The sequence below is a fragment of the Megalops cyprinoides genome, chromosome 1 (assembly GCF_013368585.1).
Source record: "Megalops cyprinoides isolate fMegCyp1 chromosome 1, fMegCyp1.pri, whole genome shotgun sequence".
Taxonomy (NCBI): Eukaryota; Metazoa; Chordata; class Actinopteri; order Elopiformes; family Megalopidae; genus Megalops; species Megalops cyprinoides.
This window is the reverse complement of record NC_050583.1, coordinates 17,936,915-17,959,095: the sequence shown is the minus strand read 5'-3', so window position 1 is coordinate 17,959,095 and position 22,181 is coordinate 17,936,915.

Here is a 22,181-nt window from a genome sequence, read left to right as displayed (position 1 = left end):
AGGCATATTACTTTGGACCTCATTATCTGCCGGCCTTATTAAAAGTCTCCTTGCTCTGCAGTGTGGCCTCTCTGCTGCTCCCAAAGTGAAAACCTGCCCACATCACCCCGATCGCTCCGTCAGTGTGCCCTTTACTCCCAGTCTCAATCTCCACCTCACTTCAAAGCTGTGCGAGAGCCTGGCTCTTTTCTCACTGTTAAGAATGTTTTTTTTTCATCTAATCATTTTCTTCTGCAGAATGATATTAATTAAAAAAAAAAAACAGTATCACTTAGTGTGATGGAAGGAAACGAAAAGAAAGAGTCTGACGATCTGTATCTGCTTCATGACCTTTCAGCTGAGGAATGCGTTACATTATCATTCCACAGTACACGTGTCTCAAACTGTTTCAAATTCTACAAGCAACATGCTGTTTTAAAAGACAGCAGGTTCTAGCAGCATTGATTTGATCTCATTTGCATAGTTTTATCTGTGAAGTAAAATCCTGTGGGGAAGTTAATTATGTTCATGATGTATGGATTCTGAATTTTTAAATACTATTGGTATATTGTGCATTATCCATATTTCATTTGGATGTCTATTTGCATTGTAACACTGGTGTAAATATCGAAGGCGCAACCGGTGCAGCGCACCGGGGCCCAGAAGCTGTCAGGGGTCCATGTCGGAAGGCGATTTTTTTTGCTGCTTTACTGTTGTAGGTGGGCCCTCTCACACATCGACCTTTTCACACAGTCTTCAAAGTAACCATTCAACAATATTACTAAAATTACTTGTAATTGTGATAGCTATATATACCACTATATATACCACCGTTTTAAGTCATAGTGCACGAGCGTGCGCTTGTGTTTGGGAGGGGGATGGGCAAGAAAAAATATTTGCACCAGGGCCAATCACAATTATGTTACGCTAAAGAATTGTAATATCCAAACAATCTTAGAGTTTTTCATAACTATGTGTGTGTGTGTCTGTCTGTCTGTCTGTGTCTGGGTGTGTGTCTCTGTGTGTGCTGTTCAGGTTTCAAACATAATTTTTTTGATCAATTCCTTGAAAGTCGTAACTTTAAAATTAATTTAATCAATGATCCATACTACACTCTGCTAACTGTGTTTGGCAAATGACTAATGAATACTTCTGTATCTATTTCTTCATTTAAATGTTAGACAACTGAATCCTGCTCATCATTTGTGTGATGTTTCCCTTTCTTAAAATGAATCAACAAAGCTTTGCGATTGCTATGCTGGCATGATCTATGGTATCAACTCAGAGCACGTATTGGACCTTAGATCAATGTTGCCTGAGCTATTTATAGATCAAAAACAGAAAGCATATTTGTGTGAAGTGAGGAATTCTACCTTCATCATGCTATGCGAACCCCTACGTATTATTGTGTATGATTATATATGTATATATGTATGCTTATGGAAAAAAATGAATTAAAGGAAATGCACATGGACCAGTGTAAATGAATAAGTACCCCAAAAGGCATCTAGAGCAGAGTGACAGAATAAAGCACTAAATCACGAGGGAAACTGCTGTTAGTCTGCTTTGTAAGGACCAATAACCTAGTACATCCTTGGCATGTCTTCCTTGGGAAAATTAATGTCAAAATTTATTGTGAGAAATACTGTCTACATTTTCTAAAATATTTTAATGCACCCCACTCAACTGTTGCTAGTAGCCTTATGCCCCTATTAGCATGTATATTGTCTACTGAAAACTTGCAGCTTTGCCTGCATTTCTGTAAATTAGTCATAAAATACACAAAACCCCAGTGCTTTGTCTATAAAATAGAAAATTCAAACATTTAGTGGAAATGACAGATACAGCAATTACATATTAGGATGATAATGCAATAGAGCTTGGAATTATGCAGAGATATACAAATAGGCTGAGTGTACTGATTCCATAAAAATTTAGTCAGATGCATATTACTTTCAGATATTATTTCCTTAGAATCCTATGAGTTGAACACTTGGGGAAAATTTGTCTTTGGAAATTTAAAGAATCAAATGAAGAAAGATGTTAATTACCAGGCAAATAAATATTGCCTCATTATTCCAGCCTCTATAGATAAGCAGTTCTGAAATACACCAATTGTAACGAAATGTGCCCATGCACCTGCTTATTCCTTCCACGCTGCTTGGAAATCACTAGATTTTACCAAAGGACTATATATGTAGTGACATACAAACAACTTGGAGGAAAAAGTCTTATTTATTAACGTAAAAGTCTAACTAAAAATCGTTATCAGACAACCATGATCACATTTTTCCATGTACAGACTTAAAGCTTCCACGTGAGATGGTTGACTTCATCTTTCCAGAAGGCGCCTGTACACAGGCGGCAGCAACGCATGTACAGGGACGTATGTAGAAGGTTTTCAAGGATGCCTTTGCTGAACGTTTTGAATTGATGGCCTGTTTACAGGTGGGTTAACTGAAAATGACATTAGATGGCTGGCTAAAATATGTCAATAAATCACCACTTGGTAGCCACATATCAAGTATGCTAACTAGTCTACATTTTAAACTCTCCCTAATGCTACCTAAATTAACTAGCTAATTAGTAGTCAGTACGTTTTTACAATTAAAATGAACGTTACTTTTTAAATTCATAAGCCAAGAATAAAACGTGTATGATTTAAGGAGGAAAAGCGGAAGGATTTTGATGTAGATCTGTCTTTCAGAGACAAAGGTTGTACACGGACACGTAGTAAGCTATCTGTGTCATGTCGTCGCTGCTTCGGGGAGTTTGTCAACTACTATGCTCCTGACACCTTGTTTGCGAGGCTAGCCTGAAAATACATGGTAACATGTGTTGCTTAAGCAGACGTTCTTACTGAGAGAGGTTTACAAAACGTGCTGCCAGCAGGGTTATACAAGTAGTCGTATAGATACTCAACCACTAGTGTAGTGTCATACTTGAAATATACAGCCATTGTTAGAAACGTTAGCACAAAAGCACCACAGCCACTACTACCGCCAATTTCTATCCACCAAGTTTGTAAACGTTATCGCTACAAAATGTTCATCTTCAGCTGTTATAGCAGACTGTCTTTTGCCTCGGTGTTAGGAAGGAAAGCAGCTGGAGTTTGGGGAGCCAAAGTGTAGTATGAATATGTGGGTTTTTAGACTGCATAAAATGGGCAGTGACACTACTGTGCCAACTTGAGGGGAGTAGGAGAAAGGCATGGTCAACATGAGCGACCAGAGCTAGCGCGGTTGAGCGCATTATACTCAATATACTCCCACCTGGCTCATTTACAAAACTGCCTTTGCTGAAAGTGTGCAAGTTAATGTCTATCTGCATCACAACTTAGAATTTCCATTCTGGAAGATTTTCAGGGTGCTGGTAAAATTCATGTTAACCCTTGCTTATGTGTTTTAGTTTGTATGTATTTGCGCTTTTGTGATCCAAATGTAAATAGTACAGATTTAGGGTGCAATGTCTGATGCACTGTCACCAGGTTAAACATCCAGGTGAGTTGGAGAGAAGAGTGTTTTGTTGACCAAAGGTAACTACACAGATTTTGAGACTTACATTGTTGCTTTGTTGAAAGCACAGTGTAGATAATACATCGTTTTGGTTGGGTGTATAAACAAATGAATACAGTGCAATTTTAACTCTGTTGTAGTCTCATTTTTCCCTAAACACCCACAATCCAAATAGTTCATACTATACCTGCATCAGCTGGATCCCCCAGCCTCAAGTACCCACTAAGCCTCCGGCTGGCACATGACTATGTTGTAATTTCAATGGTGGAGCAATTTACAGTGTTTCTTCTTTTACTCAGCTGTGATTATCTACAGAACTGTGGAGGAGGAAATTGCAGCTACTCAGTGGTGTTGCTTTTCCTTGTTTAATCCCAGTATCCACTGTATGCAAGGTGATAGTAGACAGCATCACATCCTCACATTTTCAAGTTAGATATGATTACTTCCAAACAAATTACATTTATGTCTTCTGCATTTCAAAAATGTAGTGAAAAGACCATTGTATATGTTATAAAAGAATACCAGCACAGTGGTAGTTTCCAGGTGGAATGCTGAATCTTTGAAGTAAGCCTTATCTTGGGGCGTGCAAGTCTACAGGAGCTTAGACTGCACTCCTAGAGCAGTGACATCAGCAGGGTCCCATCCAGAGGTCAGATGTCAACAGGTAGGAGAATGTCAGCAGCACATCAGGCATGTTAGGCCCCACACCACTGTTACTGAGCTGCTGTTGAGGTTGGTAGCTCTTTCTACAGGGCCACAAGTATGGAAAATGACCGATTCTCTTTCATTGCCTTTGCAGATGGGAAAAGTGGAATCTGATCGGGTGAGATCAAAATGCCTCTGCAGTGTGCCAACTTGACAAGTTCTCCTGGTAGACGGATAAGCATGAGCAAAGGTACAAGCAACAGGTTTGTGCTTTTCCATGTTGGTCCTGGCATCGGTGAATCTCCATTGACTTGTGCTTAACCTCGCTGTTGACCTTTGTCTGTCACTCAGTCTTTGTTTTGGCTGATTTGTGCATTTACTTGCTCATCTGTTTATCCCTCCAACTCTGTCAATCAATATGTATGATCAATGTGATGATCTGTCAAAAGATAAACATCCCAGCATATCTCTCTGCCTAGCAATAAATCAATCTGTTCATCTCTGTTAATGAGTTTGCTTTGCAAATCACTACACAATAAATGTGTGGCACAGAGATATTCATAGAATGCTAGATGACGACAGCTTGATAAAAAAAATTTTCACCTTATTTTTTGTATTATAAATAAAAAATCCTTAGAATCTAGAGCCATTTAATATACATTACAGCAATCTAATCTCATCCTCTGGGCATTTTATTAAAACATGTGGATTCTCTCTGTTTTTCTGATGCAGACTTCACTGTGAAGAGAAAGGCTAATCTTCAGGAGAGATCGAAGTGTTGGTCTATGAAATATTTTACAGTTTGCCCAGATGGGAAATGAGAGCTTTATTTGATGTTTTATCTGATGGCTCCATCATTTTGTCTTGATTAAAAATCTAATAGCACTGTTTAATATTTTGATTAAAATTTAATGTGTTGCTAATTGTTTGCACAAGGTGAAAATACATTCCTATTGCGGTGCAGAAAGTCACCTTTGATGCATGTATAATTTTAATTAACACACCTGAATGTCTGTTATTTCTGTGACGGGACCGTTTGAGAAAAAGGAAGAATACTCTCATACATCCAGCAGGACATCTTTATGACCAGTTTTTTTTTTTTTTTTTTTTTTTTTCCACTAACTGCACATTACAGCAGAGAATTGTTAGGAGGTTTGAGTCAAACCCCAGGCTTTAAATGGCATCCTTTAAAAATACATTCCAATGAAATATCCAATAGAATCTTTCAACAAAAGATTTTTGTAGTGTAAAAATAAAACATTAGCTCCAAATTGTTCAGCACTTACCCTGGATTAGGTAACATAGCAATCACAATGCTATTTTAGAATAACAGCATGAATCAGGGCTTTCGGGGAGTTAGGCAAGCCTGAGACTGAAATTGTGCTACTTTAAAAAAGATTTTGCATCATCTTTTTTCCATGAAGCTGGGCACTGCCTAAATCCACCAGTGGCAAACAAAAATAATGCATTTACCTTAAGCCATCTGAAAATACAAAGGAAAAATAAACAGACACTCGATATTTTTAAAAAAAACAGCCATAGAAAAGAATCAGAATGCCAAAATTGTGGACATGCAGTGGGCCCATCATTCTTAGTCCTCTTCTTTGCCAAATAGTCTTAATTTTTTGTTTCACTACAATATCAAGTCTTCCCTTCATTTGACTGGATTTCAGTGTGCACTTTTTAAATAAATATTATGACCAGGTTTTAACTCATTGAAGCATCTGAAGAATCTGCCAATTTCATGATGACTCTGCCTATCACAGAAGACTAGCCCAGTTCTGGTGGGAGGGTGCCCATGACAAGTTTTCATGTAGCATGAGTATATGTATCAGTGAGTATATAATGTCTGTGTCCAAGTTTAGACTGAATTTGAGCCTTTGAAAGATGGCACATCTGACCTTGTTGACCAGTGTCACCTCACAAATAAAAACCACATTGCTTTGGTTTTTGGCACATATGCATAAAATGTAGGTGAATTGCAGTAGATTCCATTGAGAATGAATGTAAGTACCAAATGCCAGTTGATCAGCAGACGAGGGATCACGTCTTGAAATTGTGTCAGGTGTATTTGAATATGATTTACCATTAGTCTACACAAAAAAGCAGAAGTTTTAGTCAAGCTTGTAAATTCCATGACAGTACTTACTGTGAGCAGATGGGGGGCAACATCCAAATATAATTCCCCTGCAATATTGTCATCTGATCATCAGTTGCTCTTGGGTAGCACAGACGGAACTGTTTGCGTAGCCCATCTAACAGCAGGAAATAAGTTTGTGCCATGACTATTTCTGATCTCTTTGAAGTCTTATTTTACACTGCCTCAGGGGGGGAGCAGCCAAGGCTGGGGCACATGCTGAAAGGCTTGATAACCCAAACTGCAAAACCTCATATTCATCATTGGGTGCCAGGAGGAAAGGAGGTGTTACTGAGCCTGGTTTTGGGGCTTTGTTCAGCCTGGATTGCGTTTCCACAGTATGCCCTTCCACCTGCTTCGCCAGTATTGACATTACAATTACACTGTGCGTTGCTTTTGCACTTAGCAGGCCTGTGCTGCTGACATGACCTTCCCATATCTACTCTAGGGCATTTGCAGAGGTGTATACAAGGCATCATGCTGAAGGTTACAATGACTTACTCCCACTTGAAATTCAGACCCATGGCTAAGTCGAAGTCCCATGCTCTGTCTACACAGGACTTAAGTCCAAATGAGTTTCCATCTGGAGAGCTGGAATCAGTGCATATGCAGTGGCTCCTTTTCATGTCAGTCCCTTCCTTCCTGACCAGCCCAGGAAGAGCTGAGCCATCACAGATATGATATTGTTATTCTCTGTCTAATGTCTGTTTTATGAACCCTTTCATGTTCTTGCTTGACATCTGTATATGTTACTGATGCTGAAATGATAACCCACAAAGACTTTCAAATCGCACCTTTTTTTGAAAAGATTACACGTACTATGTCCTATATGAAGATGTAGAGAATGAACCATGACAGGACTATCATGGTTATTCAGCCAGAGGCTTTGCCGAGGGCTTTTTACCACCCCGGCAGTAGAGTATACCATAAGAACCACACTGTTTGTGTATCAGTGTGGTCTGAGCGGGAATAGACCCTGCAAATATCCCAACCACATGACACAACTTCCTGACAAGGGATGTGATTAGCTCAATGTGAAAAAAAAGTCCCAGGTCCCATGCAGAAAGAACTAATCGGGCTCTTATCTTGTCTCTAGGGAGGTGATGTCACTGTCTGCAGTGGGTTTAAGTGCACAATGATGATGGAATGGGAAAATGACAGAAGCACTGCTACTGAAGTAGATTTGAGAGATGATCTGGACAGGGTTTCAAAGGAAACTTGCTGACGTTGCGCTTGCAGTCACGAAGCCCCTCAGCCTGTCATTGACTTAACATCCTTTTTTCTATTACTGTTTCCATATTATGTGACAAGCACACACATTCATGTCTGTGTTCAGCTTATCTGATGGGGAAGGACTTTGAGTTAAACATTTAGTTAGGTATAGTGTTACCAAAAAAAAAAAAAACAATCAAAATGGCTTTGTTTCCTGCCTTTTCACTCTGTTACTTTTTTGTTAGTTATATTTTCTTGTGGAGGTTTGGCAGAAGATCCTTTAGAAAGTTAAATGGTTTTCATTTTGTTTCACTCACTGGTGAAACTGCACTGCACTCCAAGTTTCAGCTGGAAGAACTCAACAGCAATTTATTCTGTTGCCACATTGTTTCCTTGCTAGGGACATAATCTGTATTTTCATTTTTTTTTTTCAAAAATCTCTGATCTCTGTTGGTATTCTTCTCTGTTAAGAGAATGTTTTTGGGTAAATTGTTTAACTTCATGGGTTCACTTCACTTAATATTATTTATTTTGTTGCATTTCTATTGCCAGACTCACTTAGCTTGAATACCTTAATTATTTAATTAATTTTGACTTAATTTAATGGGAGTTGTGGTGATTTCTTTATTGCAGGTCAGAGAAAAATACAGAAAGCTACAAAAACGTAATATTAACATATGTCCAGTAAGGACAGATTCATCTTTGAAGAAGATATCTATCTCAGCAAGACAGCATTATTAATTGCTATATTTTCATTCACTTTTTGCTGATGACTAAGAATTTTATGCCAGTCCATATTTGAGCTATATATTTTAAAAGTGGCTTTTGCTGAAATGCATGTAGTTGCTGTTTCAAACCATTCCTAATAATTTTAAATTAAAATCTCCTGTCATATGCCATACCCAGTCCTGTTAAAAACACATACATGTACTCATACAGTTCATAAAGTGGCTTCTACACATATAGACACGTATTGCAAACTTTGCAGGCCTGGTAAAGCCAGCAGTGCGGCATCGTTTTAAGAAAAAGGGTTCATAACCTAAATGTTGCTGGTTCGAAGTTCCAAGCTTCGACAGAGAGTTCCAATGTCTGTTGTTGAGCAAAATATGAATTGTCTCAGTAAATATCCACCTGTATAAATAGATGACATATGGAAATGATAAGATATGTAAGCTGCAATGGATAGGAGTGTGTTCTAAGCAAGAAGTGTAAAGTATCGTGCAGTCACATGAAAACTGTGTACATCTTAAACGGCTCCACCTTTATCTGAAGTACAATCAATCAACTGATTTTAAATGTGGCAGTAAATAGTTAGTTGAAGTGAATCCATTTTTTTAATCAGGTAAACATCTTGCAAATCAGTTATAATTGCTCCTCTGTCATTGCATCATAAAACGGAATTAGTGTAACATTATGAATGAGAATGAGTGTCAGCATGAAGCAGCAGCATTTAATATTGGCACGAGCGCACATTCAATCATATGTATTGACAGTCAAGCAGTACACTATGTTATTCCTTGTGTAGCTTTGTGTAGTGTGATGTCAGCTTAAAAACTGGGAATATGAGTACAAAGTGCAGTATACAGAACATCTTGTACTCCTGCTGCGCAGCAGTAAAAATGATGTCAGCACTTGCGAAAAATATTACATGTTGAAATATTATTTTTGTCTTGCTTTAACACATTTGCTGGAATGTAGTGCTGCATTTAAAAGCAGCTTGAGCTTGAGGCTTGAGCATGTCACAGAAAAATGAAGCAAAGTTCAGAGAGTATCACAATCCATCTGGAAAGGACTTGCTCTATCCCAAGCTTTTCTTTTGTTTACTTTAGATAATTAACTTTAATTACTTGATTATTATGAGCCTGGAGAAAATGCAAGTGGAGAGGATTTTATTTGGAAATGTAGAGATCAAACAACACCTCCACATGTAGTGTTTAATTATTTCCCCCTCAGCTGTACAACAAATAAATCTATTATTGAAGTTGTACTCTCATGGTATCACTCAAAAGAATATCACAAATAATTATCTTCTTCTAAGTTCACCCACTGCAACAAAGAACATGTTTTATGAACAGTAACCATGTAGTTTTGCTGTGCAAAATGAAAAGCATGTGACAACACAGAACATTTTTTTCCACATTAAATTTCTCTTTAACTCGTTTTCAAACATACTTTTATGATGTTTCTATTTTTGATGTTTTGCAAACTATTTTCTAATTAAAAAGCTATCAGAATAAATTTATTCAGTGGGCATGTAAGTGCATGTATAAATGCAGGCCCCCATAACAGACCACAAGTGAAGAAGCACATAAGTTTCTCATGCAGTCGTGAACATGTTCATTTCTCTAATTTATGGGTAGAGAATGATACCAAAATGATGTGCCACAGATGTTGTCAGTCATGTAGTTTCACACAGTTTTATACCAGGAGTGTAACAGTGTGGCATAGAGCTAAGGAAAATGAGCTGCAACCTAAAAGATTCCAAGGTGGGGTTACTGCTATGTACTGTACCCTTGTGCAAAGTACTTAACCCAAACCGCCCCAGTAAATACCCAACTGTATGAATGGATAAGATATAAAACATTGTAAATTATATAAGTTGCTCTAGCTGAAAGTGTCTGCTAAGCAAATCAGATGAGCATCAGATTAGTGCACATTGGCTACGCTGTACTAAAGTTTTGTGAATTTAAATCTGTTTCAATTGTTTTTCGGCAGAATGAAGGCACCACATTATACAGGGTGGTGGAAAATAAATGACAGAGACCCAAAATTAAAGAAACGAGCAACCTCTGAGTTCCAAAGCATGGACATTTACTGAACTTTGGTGCAAAGCTAAGGATTGCTTATGCAGCACTCAAATAAATGAGGGCGTACAGAATATGGTAAATTGGCTTGCAGCTGCAATGCTTTTCAACCAGGCTTCTTCACACAGCACAAATCAAGGCACTGCTTGACCATTTGCAACTGTGCTTTCCTTAAATCCAGACACTGGGATCTTACCACGGCTGCAACTGTAGCTGATATATGTCTACATTAATGTGTCACAGCTCTCCATTGTTTTGAATACAGATAGCTTTTGTCCATTAATATAGGTCTGTAACTGGTGATTGAATGTTGCAAAGTTTGTAAGTGGATAAGCAGATCATCTTGCAAGTCTGAGCACATTAGGTGTTGAAAATGTGTTGTCTGTGTTGTTAAGTGTTTAGGCCTGTACTTGGTGACTGGAGACTGCCAAATTCAATGCACTTGCTAGAACAGCAGAATGTAACTAGCTAGAATGGTGCAAATCAGGTCAAGTTAAAAGTTTTTCCCAGATTACTTGTATCTACATGTAATGCTGACAGCTACCTTAAAGTGATTATAAATATGAAGCATACATGAAATTAGAAATTATTTATGGGGAAAAAAGGATGTATGGATTTTTTTCCTCATAGAAAAATCATAGCTAATATTCCTGTTCCTCAAACAGGCCTATCTGTCTATTTGTTTTAGAGAGTGAGGAAACTGTTACATATTCAGCTACAAGTGATTGTGTGGTGTGAGGCTGAGGATCACCCTTTTCATTTTCATTTTATGAAAATAATTTTCTATTTAGCTAATTATTTTAGCCAGCCTTTTTGAATGGTGGGCATGTGCTCCATTTTGAAAGAGGGGCCAGTATCCATATGCATTGTTCCCACAACAATGACCCCCAGTAACCCTCAGACGTCACCCGGACAGCACTAGCACTGTCCCTTGACACTGAACCGTTGTAGCTGGATTGTCGAGCGGGCGAGGGGGTCCCCGGTCCAATTCCCTGTACGGCTTGCCAGCGACAAATTTGTCCCACACTTCAGATCTCCGGGAACAGCGACGACAACAACAACAAAAAAAGTGGAACGGACCCACACCAGGCCTTTTTTTTTTCGACACCCCTCTGAGAAGAATTGATGCCCCCCGCTGGGGCCAGAGCAGGCCCCGCTCTGTTTCCAGACTGGGGCGGGCGAGGGCGGCCTGTGGTGCCGTTTGAGCTGCCTTTGCCAGCTCCAGACAACTTCACTGTTCCTGCCCTAGCAGGGGGCGATAATCACATCAAGCTCCCTGACAAGATGCATTGAATTCAGCTTCGGTCCCCTTAAGAGCCGGGCACCCAGCAGCCTTTTCTTCAGCGTGGTGACGTTACAATGAGATGGCTGCGCTTTCATTTTTCCATCTCTTTTTCTCCCCCCTCCTTCGCAATTTGTTTTGATACGGATTTACGATTTCACGTCACGAAGCGAAAACGTGAATTTTTGGACGTAAACGCTACCTCTTGTTATGGTCTGACAGTGCAATGTAAAAAATGGTCTCTGATAGGTTTTTGAACATACAGTAAGCAGGGTTTTTAACTTCAGATATCTGCTGAACAGTAAATTAAACCTGCTATGGGAAAAAAAAAACATGATTTTGACATGAATCATTTTCCAGAGCGTGTATTTGGAAGAGCTTGCTTTTGCTTGTGTAACTTAGTGTGAGTAACTTGCAATGTCCATATGTACAATTCGTAAAACTGTATGTACTCTGAAGCAGCCGAGGCATCAAAGACAGCCGATAAGATAAAATCATTTAAATGCAAGTTACCTGCTGTGTAGTCGCTTTGTCGGGTACTTTTCCTCTTTTTATGGCGAAAAACAGAAGGGCGGTGGTCATGAAAAAGGGATGCTATCACTTTAAGAATAAGAAGTCCAGGCGCTATCCTTTAGCATACACTCGATCAATTCATGCAGGCTCCTACGGTTAGCTGCTTTATATTTCTCTAGTTGTTTATTTATGTGTGTGTGTGCATGTGTCTTAGTGTGTATGTGTGTGCATGTGTGTGTGTGTGTATGTGCATGTGTGTCAATGCACAAGTGTGCGCGTGCATGCGTATGTGTGTGTTTCCCGGAAGATTTTATTTTCACCCTTTATATCGCATTCAAATATATATGCATATATTTGCAAATCAGGAAAAAAAAAAGAAACTCATCCTTTTTCTAGCGAAATCCACCAAAACTGAAGAAAAACGCGACTGACTGTTTTAAGCAGCTTTTGTGGCCTGCACTTTTTGCTGGGGGAATCTGGCTTCCTGCAGAAACCCCATTCATCACCTGCTTTCAATGGCTGCCGCGCAGCCTCTGGCTGGCAGGCCAGGTAGGGTGCCGTGGCGCACAATGTGGGAGGATTAGTATCAAAGCTGCGAGGACCAGGCCCTCGGTCTGGGGCTGCCTTTCAGTCCTGGCGGGGAGAGAACGTGGGACCGGCCAAGGTCATCGTCTCCAGCGTGGAGGGGACTGGGAACGGACCCTGGGAATCGCCAGCTTTCCTTCTCATCATGGCGCGGGCTTGCAGCACAGCAGGTGTCTCTCTGTTAAATGTACATCTGTTTGTGCGGGGATACCGTAGCTGACAACGAGATAATGCCTCTGCTTTCTTCCTTTTTTTCTTCTTTTTTTTTTTTTTGTTTTCCTGTCTTCCTAGCTTTATTTTTTTGTTTTTTTTCGAGCGTGTTTTTTTTTTTTTTTTTCCTCCAAATGACAACTGTATGTAGGTACCGTTCGTGGAATTACGCTTTGTCTTCAGAACTTTGAGATATAGAAATAATAATGTACTAATGATAAAGGAGTAATATGTGGAAAAATGAGACGGATTTAATGACGATGGGGGGGGAGGGGGGTGTGGCAGTTGAATGGAAGAGAGGGGGCGAAGGCAACTTTTTGAAGTGCCTTTTAAATAAGAGAATTGCACAAACTGTAATGGTATTAAGGATAGATTAGACCTGCAGAATTAACCCTTGTATCACATTCATCACGTTTATTTCTTGTATGCAGTCTGTCGGAAAGAATTGGATTACAGGTAAAAGTAGCCTGCTGGAGCACATCTCAGCTTTTGTAGGTTTTTTCTGTGTTTTCACTATTCTTTAACCGCCTTGTATTATATGAATAAAGCGTATAATAATGATTACAGGCATCATTTTAAGCCGATTTCGCGAAGTGCTGAATCGGACAAGGCTAGCTGGAAGGGGCAGATGGCTACAGCTCCAAAGAAACCGCCGCAGTGGCCTACTCTGAAAGATCGCAGGATGTAGAGATTAGTAACGAGGGTGGGAATAAATATAAAGAATGAGGTAACGATGATGTAAAAGCGTGTGTCGTCGTCTTAGATTTTGAGGCAAAAAGCGAACATGTTTTTTTTTTTTTAAACGGGGATATGGGCAAGTTGTCATGACGACAGGGATGTTCTGCTGATGAAGTCTTGCTCCTCGTTGTCCAATCAGATTGTGGAGCTAAAACTGCAGCACGAACAGGAGAGGACGCACCTATTCCAGCAGCACAATGCCGAGAAGGACAGCCTGGTCCTGGACCACCAACGGGAAATTGACAATTTGGGGCGGCAGTCAAGGGCCACGATGCTACCCCACAAAACGCGAACCCAGGAGTGGCGGATGCGGGACAGCCAGGTAGGGGGTCATTGTCATGTCCGACGCTAGTAATATCACAATTCGGAGCTGTTGTGAAGATTGTGTTAACATTATTTTTTGTGTTATCAAATATATCCTTATTGACAATTTTCGTATGGGCGGCATTACATATAGTATGATTTTAGGGGTATGTACAAGGCGGAGATTGAATGGGGCGAAAAAAAGAGTTTTCCATTTTTTGTCCTCGTTTTACAACGCACTCTGGCAGGTGGTTTCTGCTGATGTGAACAGCCGAAAGAAAATAAGAAATGTGAATAAAATGACAAAAAAGTGAAAAAGCGCACATTTTACGCAATTCTGTGTTTGCCCGTTTCGCAGCGGGTTTCAACGCAAGAACAGAAAAGATTAATATGCAGAAACCACAGGTTGCCAAACGGAGAAAAAACTCTCCTAGCGCAATGTAATTCGGGCCTTTTATTCCAAACCCTGGGTTGCATTTTTCTTTTCTTCCCCGGTTTGGCTGAATTCGCACCAGCCATGTTTAAGCGCGGATGCCTGTAGCCCTGTAAAATATGGTGCGCTTGGTGGGGGCGCCCTCTGTTTTTTTCTCAGCACTGCAGGTAGCCATTACGGTCATCCTTTCAAACACCATTTCTCTCCTTATTAAATCATAGCTGCCTATTATGAATATGGGACATTTCCAAACACTGATTAGGGACCTGGTGATAAGGTTATTAAAATTTCCATCTTTCCATCAGTAGGCTTGTTGTGCCCTCTCCCACCCACCCCCTTCCCTGCCTCCTCCTCCTAGTCTCCCCCCAAACTTGCTATGATGGGCTTTGGAGTCTCTGTGGGAATCCATTTGACTGACTGACCCCCAACTGTGGATGTATTTGACTCTTCAGACTTGGAGAAGAAATGTATATTGTCAGCATGGAAAGGCCATCTTTATTGGCTCCTAGCTGGAAGTCAGCAGAGTTGATGCTGTGTGGAGGACAGTGACTTAATGGTAGGGACACACAGATAGGTCTCTATGAAAGAGGGTAGTCTGGAACCTCACTAGCTTTACCTGGCAATACACAAAATACACACCACATATCGCAGTCACACGCAACTTCATAGTGATCTTGATGTAATTTTATATGTGCAGATGTTAAGCACAGAAAAATCAGTTTAATTCAGAACAAAGTACAAGGTAATAACTTCATGGCTATAATTATCTGAAATTCTTCCTCTATCCTTGATAGTGTACTACTAGATCAACAAGTCATGAGCACAATTTACAATGTGTCCCAGAAATCTCAACATAATTTTAGTGTAAGACTTTAAAGCAGAAGTTTGTTTCTGAAAATGAATCAGAGTTCATAAGACCTTCATCTTTGAGCATATTTACTCAGTTGCTTTTTCAGAACTGTGGGCGCTCTAGTACTGTACAGTGATATTCAACCAATAGTATGTGTACTTACTGTTGGTATCTCCCTTGGGGTACATATTTTAATTTGCCTGCAGTCTCTGGAGCTCTGCATAATCAGCAGAAAAAGAAAAAGAATTCAAACAGCACTTGCAAAGACAATTATTCATTTGCAGCATTCTGCTCTATAACATGCATGTACCTGTGGACACCAGGGGTAACTGATTCTCAAGAGTGCATGCTGTGCTGCATATTTGCTGCATATTCAAAATGCAATTTTGAATTGCATTCAGTGCTAAGATGTGCCTAAAAACATGTATGGACAATGAAAGCAGAAGTTCATAAAATGGGTGGAAATTATTATTATAACCATTCACAAAGAGCAAAGCAAATTCATTAATTTGCTGAATCATGACCTGTTTGTCTCTAATTGCGTACTGCTGTTTGTTTATCATGTCACATGTGAAGGTGAATTTTAAGTGAAGTGGAATTGGGGAATTGGGAGTCCTTGTAGTCCTTGGTACAGTCCTTTTTAGTTGAACAAACACTACCTAGCATTTTCTAGTCCACCATGTGTGAACTGTGATAGCTTGTATGTGGCTTGTGAGTCCAACCATTGACTAGCTGAGTTTAAGATTTAATTTATAGACACTTACTTTTTTCCTGTAGCCTTAAAATGTGTTTCACCCTTTGCTTGAGCAAAACGATTAATTATTTTCCAGCATCAACCAAAGGAACACTTTAACCATGCATTATCTCAAAATTTGTCACAACGTGGGTTGTACTTTTGTCTGAATAACTTTTATTTTACAGCTCCAGATATGCGTTTGATTTCAGTTGGAGTAATGTTAATGGGCTGATATTATGAACTGATTGGCTACCTCACTGTACATTAAGCCTTAATAAAAAGTCACTGGTGACTTGTATTCTTTGCTTAGCATGTGTGTACAAAAAGAGACAACGTATTTTGAAGATGTAACTACTACTGCTTCGAAGTTGCACAGTCTTATGGGAACTTCACTGCTGTGGCAACACAAATAATACTTGAAATTCTTACATTTATCCTTAAAATGTCATTGAAAGGTCCTGGTTTAATTTGAATGTGTGTAAAATGTGAAGTTCTGGGCTAAACAGGAAACAAGTTGACTGATTCAAATTTCTAGGCCTGAAGCATAGAGTAAGATGTTTGCTGGCATGACTTTAACTGTCTTTGAGGCTTGGCTGATCTGTTTGTGCACCTTAGTTTCAGGATGGGATTGAGGTCAGTAGTGTGTTAAAGTTCTACACCCCCGCAATTTGCCTCAGAAAAGTAAGCATCTGACTGCATGGAAACAGCTTTTCTTTTTGTTTTGAAATGCTGTCACTAATTTGTTGCGAGAAACTCAAGTTTACATGTTAGATTTCAAAAATCAGACGGAAATATTGTGGTTTGTGATGCATGATTCCATCAGGGGTGCACAATTTTGCAATGAGCAGTGTTATGCTATGTTTTTATGGTGACAATCTGGAAAGAGACAGTGACAAAATATTGAATCTGCCATTGTTACAGCTCAGGCTGTTTGCTGGCACTTACGAGGGAAAGCAGAATTTAAATATTAAGTGAATTTTAAAAATTGTACCTTGGCACTCCCTTGGAGAAGCACATATAGGTATATTCCGGCCATGTTGCAATGGAAGTGTGAAACGTTCTATCGGAGGAGAGTCTGTTTATCTTTTCCCAATGGACTTAAGTACCCAGTACATGGCTAAGCATGTCAATCTTACAAACCAATTTGAGATACAGTGGGCTACAGTGGGTGTTTGGATTGAAAAGGTAGATATGGGAAGGGGTAGCAGGATTTAGGTGAATGCTCCCGGAACTGCTACCATTACTGGGAGGCAATTTCTGGACTATGACCAGTCTTTTGCTTGTTTAGATTCCAATCAAGACTGGATGGGACTGCTGACAGGTTGACGAAGAACATCTTTTCACAATTCAAGCTCAGAAAGATTGTGCTCAGTCAGGGACAAAGAGAAAGATGGGGGTACTAAAAGAAGCATATCAACCAATGTTATAGCATATATATTTTATGTGTGGGTGAGTGTGTGCATGCAGGTGTGTGTGTATGTTATGTGTGCGTGTGTGTGTGTGTGTGTGTGTGTGTATTTTTTATGCTGTGCTGTTATCTTTGCATGGCTGTGCACAGACCATAATTCATGAATGCACTTTCATGTTGGCAGTAGACCCATTAAGATGGATTCTATGCTTTGAAGTATCATCTGAAAGAGTGAAGTAAAATAAGTATCCAATCATAATGCCATCTTCAACTTAAGCAATGGTTCAAGGGCAGAAAATGTAAGAAAGATACTGAATGATTCTTTTACTCAGTGTTATTGCTTCTCCACTGCAAATTTGCTTCTCTACAGTTTCATCAGTTTTAAAGTCGTCTGAATTCAAAGTTACATTTAAGTCAAAAGGAAATATTCAGCAGAACACAATCACTGAAGTCTTACCACTGGTGGCCCAGTAACTTTCAATATTATTTTGACAATTTATTATCATATCAATAAGTGCCTTTGATTTACTTGCTGTTGCGTAAAACGCTTCACATGTTGAAGGAAACAATATTTTATGACCTAGTTACATTTCCAATGTTTCAAAACATTACAAAATGAAATGAGTGCTCAGAAACCTCTCAGTCGTTGTGTCAGCACTCTGGTCAAGAGTTAGAGACCTGCAACTTTGTGTACAGAGCAGCAATATGGTGGCTTGCGTGAAGCGAATCCTCTTGAGGGAGGGTTTTAGCGTGGAAAGCAGGCGGGGAAGTGGTTCTCTTGTGAAGATGAGTAAGACTCCACTACCAGCAGATGGAATTCAGACTCATCCATTGATGTGGTGAGTTTTCTCTGAAAAGGGGGATTGTCTGGCCATGTGTTTGGGAGAAGGAAAGAATGAGTCTTGCCCACGTGAGATCTTCCTGAAGAGCACAGGGGCTTTTGTCATAGGAAACTGTGGGCTGTGGCATTTCTGTCCCAGGAAAGTGCTGGGAAGATCCCTCTGCTGAATCTTCTGGTACTGGTGATCAAACAGAGCTCAATAAAAGCAAAGGGATTGTGAGGCCACTCTATACTGTGTTGGATGAAAGAAAAAGCATCCAGCTTCCTTGGATGTGTCTAATGTGCTGTATTTTGTTGTATTGAATCTGTAGTCCTGGTGGAGTCCTTTGTTCAACTCCTCTCTTCTTTCCACAGTCTGACTCACCATAATGTCACTTTCGTTGACTCAAATGTGGCACAAAATGGCCCATTCTGACATCTGGTTTGCGCTGCATTGGTGATGACCCCAGAGGCCACCAAGTGCACATGCTAGATCACCATCCCAGGGGCCACATCGGCATGTTTTAGAGGGAGGAGGGACTACTTCATTTCAGAACCTGGAAGTGGAAGTTTGATGCCCTCAAGGCTTGGATTTTCTTTTTTCTTTTCTTTTTTTAAAGATGAAAGGACAAACAAACAAAATCAAACATTATGGTAGTCTCCGGAGATGGAGGTTTTACTGTTGGCAGTCACTATACGATAGCTGTTTATCCAAAAAATGGTCGCCTGGAGCCAGTTCTCAATCCACACTCTCTGGCCCAAGAGACTGCCGGAGCTTTCTCCATCCACACGCTTTCACAACTCTGCTCTAAATCCAGAATTTCTCTTGTACAACAGATACGCTCTGTCTGTGCCTTTGATTTACTTGCTGTTGCATAAAACACTTCACATGTTGAAGGAAACAATATTTTATGACCTGGTTGCAATTCCAATGTTTCAAAACATTACAAAACACTTTCAGCTGTATCTTTGCAGATTTGAGCATCTGAAGGATATGCAAAAGTGACAGGCATGTAGTACAAAGAACTGCTTCACAGGCCGTGATCAATCTTCTCTGACACATGTGTTGGTATCTATCAAACTGGGTTGATTGGCCCACCCCAGGGTCTGCCATTAAAAGCCACAGAGCGAGCGCAGGACCTCCGGCTCCGTACACAGAGTGCGCCTGTCGCCACTCCGCCGACAGCCTCTAATCAAGGACAAGGGTCTCCGAAATCACTGGCATCTCATTCATAACAATTACACTGAGTGCTGTGCTAGGAGGAGCCCATTACCGAAACACCATTATTACAATAAAGAGGCATCAGCGTCTCCGTTTGAGGTTTGACCTGACTTGCCGAAGCCCGAAGCCAGGCCCTAAATGCTTTATACATATTGAATGATGGAGCACCGAAAACGATGCTCTCTTCCGGTGATTTGGGGGATTCTGTCAGGCCCTGGCGCTCGAGATGATTTGTGTTGGTGCGTTTTGTTTCTCCTTCGTGTGTAAAGAGGTTTTCCTGAGCCCGGTAATGGACAGCTGCGCGGCAGCGTGCAGAGTTCACACTGGAAACATTTCGGACGCGGGAAGGGAAAGGCCCTGTTACGGACGGGGTTTGATCTTCGCAGAGCTGTCCCCTTCTTCTGACAGGATGGAAAGAGATGAATCAGTTTTGTCTCTTTAATCCTGTTTTTCTACCCAACTTTCTTTGGCTTATTTCGCCAACAGCGCTTTCGGATTCGGCTCTGTCGTTTACTGTGTCCAGTTAGATTTTAGAATTTAAGCTTAAAAGGAGAAAATCAACCGGGAAGACATCATTCCCTGGAGGCTGTGAAGCTGTTTTTCCTATAAACAGCCATGTAGAACATTGCATCGTATCCAACACAGATTATTCTACCTTTTAATTTCCCACAGGACAGCAAATATTGTGCAGCACTCATGGTCCACTGTAGCCATCCTCCTTTACCACCCTGTGATTCCACCATGCCAGGTAAAATGTCTGCTTTGTGCCACATTGTCCAGCACGGTAAACACAGTGGGAAATCTCACTTCTACCTCATTTAATGTAGTGATTTATTGGAATAAGCAGCTTTAATTTTGAAAGGACAAAGCTGAAGCTCTCCTTTTATACTCAGGCGTACCCTGTGCATGTAACTGCATTCTGCGTATTGCATTTGTGAATTCTCTACTATTGTAGCTTTACACCTCATTAACAGAAAGCACCAAATATAGTGCACAGGCACATGCAAGAACACATTGTACTGGATCTCCTCAATGAAAGACAGTCAATACCAAGTACTCATAGACCAGTTTTAATTGCAAGGAAAACAACCCTTCATTAGTCTTGTTACAGGCTGATATTAACATTCTCTTTGATATTGGTGGATTTGGATAAGTCATATATGTGAGCTTGTATTTCAGGGAGAAGAAACTAACAATAGAAATTCTTTAGGGCTGTTGTCTTTGGAAACATAAATATTTAATTGGGTCATTCCACGTCAGTGTTTTATTCCTTATACTTTGGAGGCAGTATAGTGATATTTCTCCAGCTGCGTTCTCCTTGCCTCTTCTATTTTCCTTTTTTTTCAACAAATTATTCTTGTTCTCAATACCATTAACATCATATGGACTTCAAACAGTTCAGAAAAGAAAGATCACAAGAAGATAAAAAGCAGCCTTTTTTCCAAAGCTGTGACTGGCAAAATTATCACTCTGTCAGACTTTCACAGAGCTTTCTTCCCAAGTAGCTAATTAAGACACGAAAAATGAAAAGCTTTACCGCAGAGGAAATCCTGCCTGTTTTTCGGATTTGTGAATTTTTGAAACAGCTTGTGACAAAACGCCAGACGTCTCACCTAATAGACTCAGCCTACCTCTCTTTTTTTCATTCTGGTGTCATGTACCAGGATACCAGCGATCTGTCTCACTCATTTTGCTAATTTCATGTGAGATGACAGATCAGCTAGATTTTTTTTTTTTTCCGTTGAATTACATTTTACATAGACTAGTAGTCTCATCTAGATTGACACAGATGCATAACTGTGGTACTGGATTTTCTCCACTTGGTTTCCCTCTAATGTTTCACCTGTAAACTTGTAGCAATAACATTTGCTATTATGTTGTTGTATATCTTATATGTATGTAGCTCAGATGTGTGTTGTAGTAGTGTGTTGTTCTTTTCAGGGAATCTGTCTGATTCGACAGTTGAACACCTCCAAGTTCATTACTGTGTTGATGTCCTAAATAGTATGTGACAGTTGACCTTAGTGAAGAATATTCTACATAAGGCCTTATTTTTAGTAGAGACAAAGGCAACAACAGTGCATTAAAAATTAAAACCTTTGAGACACAGGATAGGTGTCAAGTGAGCATACCTCATCATACATCAGTGTAATTTACTTGTTTTACTCCTTCTCTCAATTAGTCCTCCACAGTGCTATGGAAAAGGTGTGTTTTAAAAAGTTCCAATCCATTTTCCCTACTGGTCAGTTTATGTTCTAGTTGTAATAGTATTTACTGATATAGCACAGGTAAATTTTTGTACAGGAATTTTTGTACCTTGTTTTAATAGCACTGCATTGACAGACATGACTATTGTAACAAATCCATTCCACATCACTAAGACCAGTTAACATCTCTTTTGAGAAGTAAGTAGTTCTTGTAGTAACCCAGCAAATGAACTCTGATGTGTAATGTTAATAGGCTGTGAAATAAATAATGTCTCAAAAAGCCAGTTTGTTAACAAGCTCCTTCACAGGCTAGCTAGGTGAATCCAGCAGCATCATTTAGATAATGCTGAGAAAGTTACTGTGAGCTAAGACTTTCACTGGCGGTTTAATTTAATAGTACAATGTATTAATTTCAGTCACTTTTCATATTTTATGTTGACTCTAGCTAAGCAGGGTTCAGCCAGTTGTAGATCCTTTTTATAAAAGCATTATGGCACTCAAACCCATGTTACACCATGAATAGTGCACAGATAGGGGTTTTACTGTATACAGTATCTGAGGAAAGAAAAGTAATCGAATACT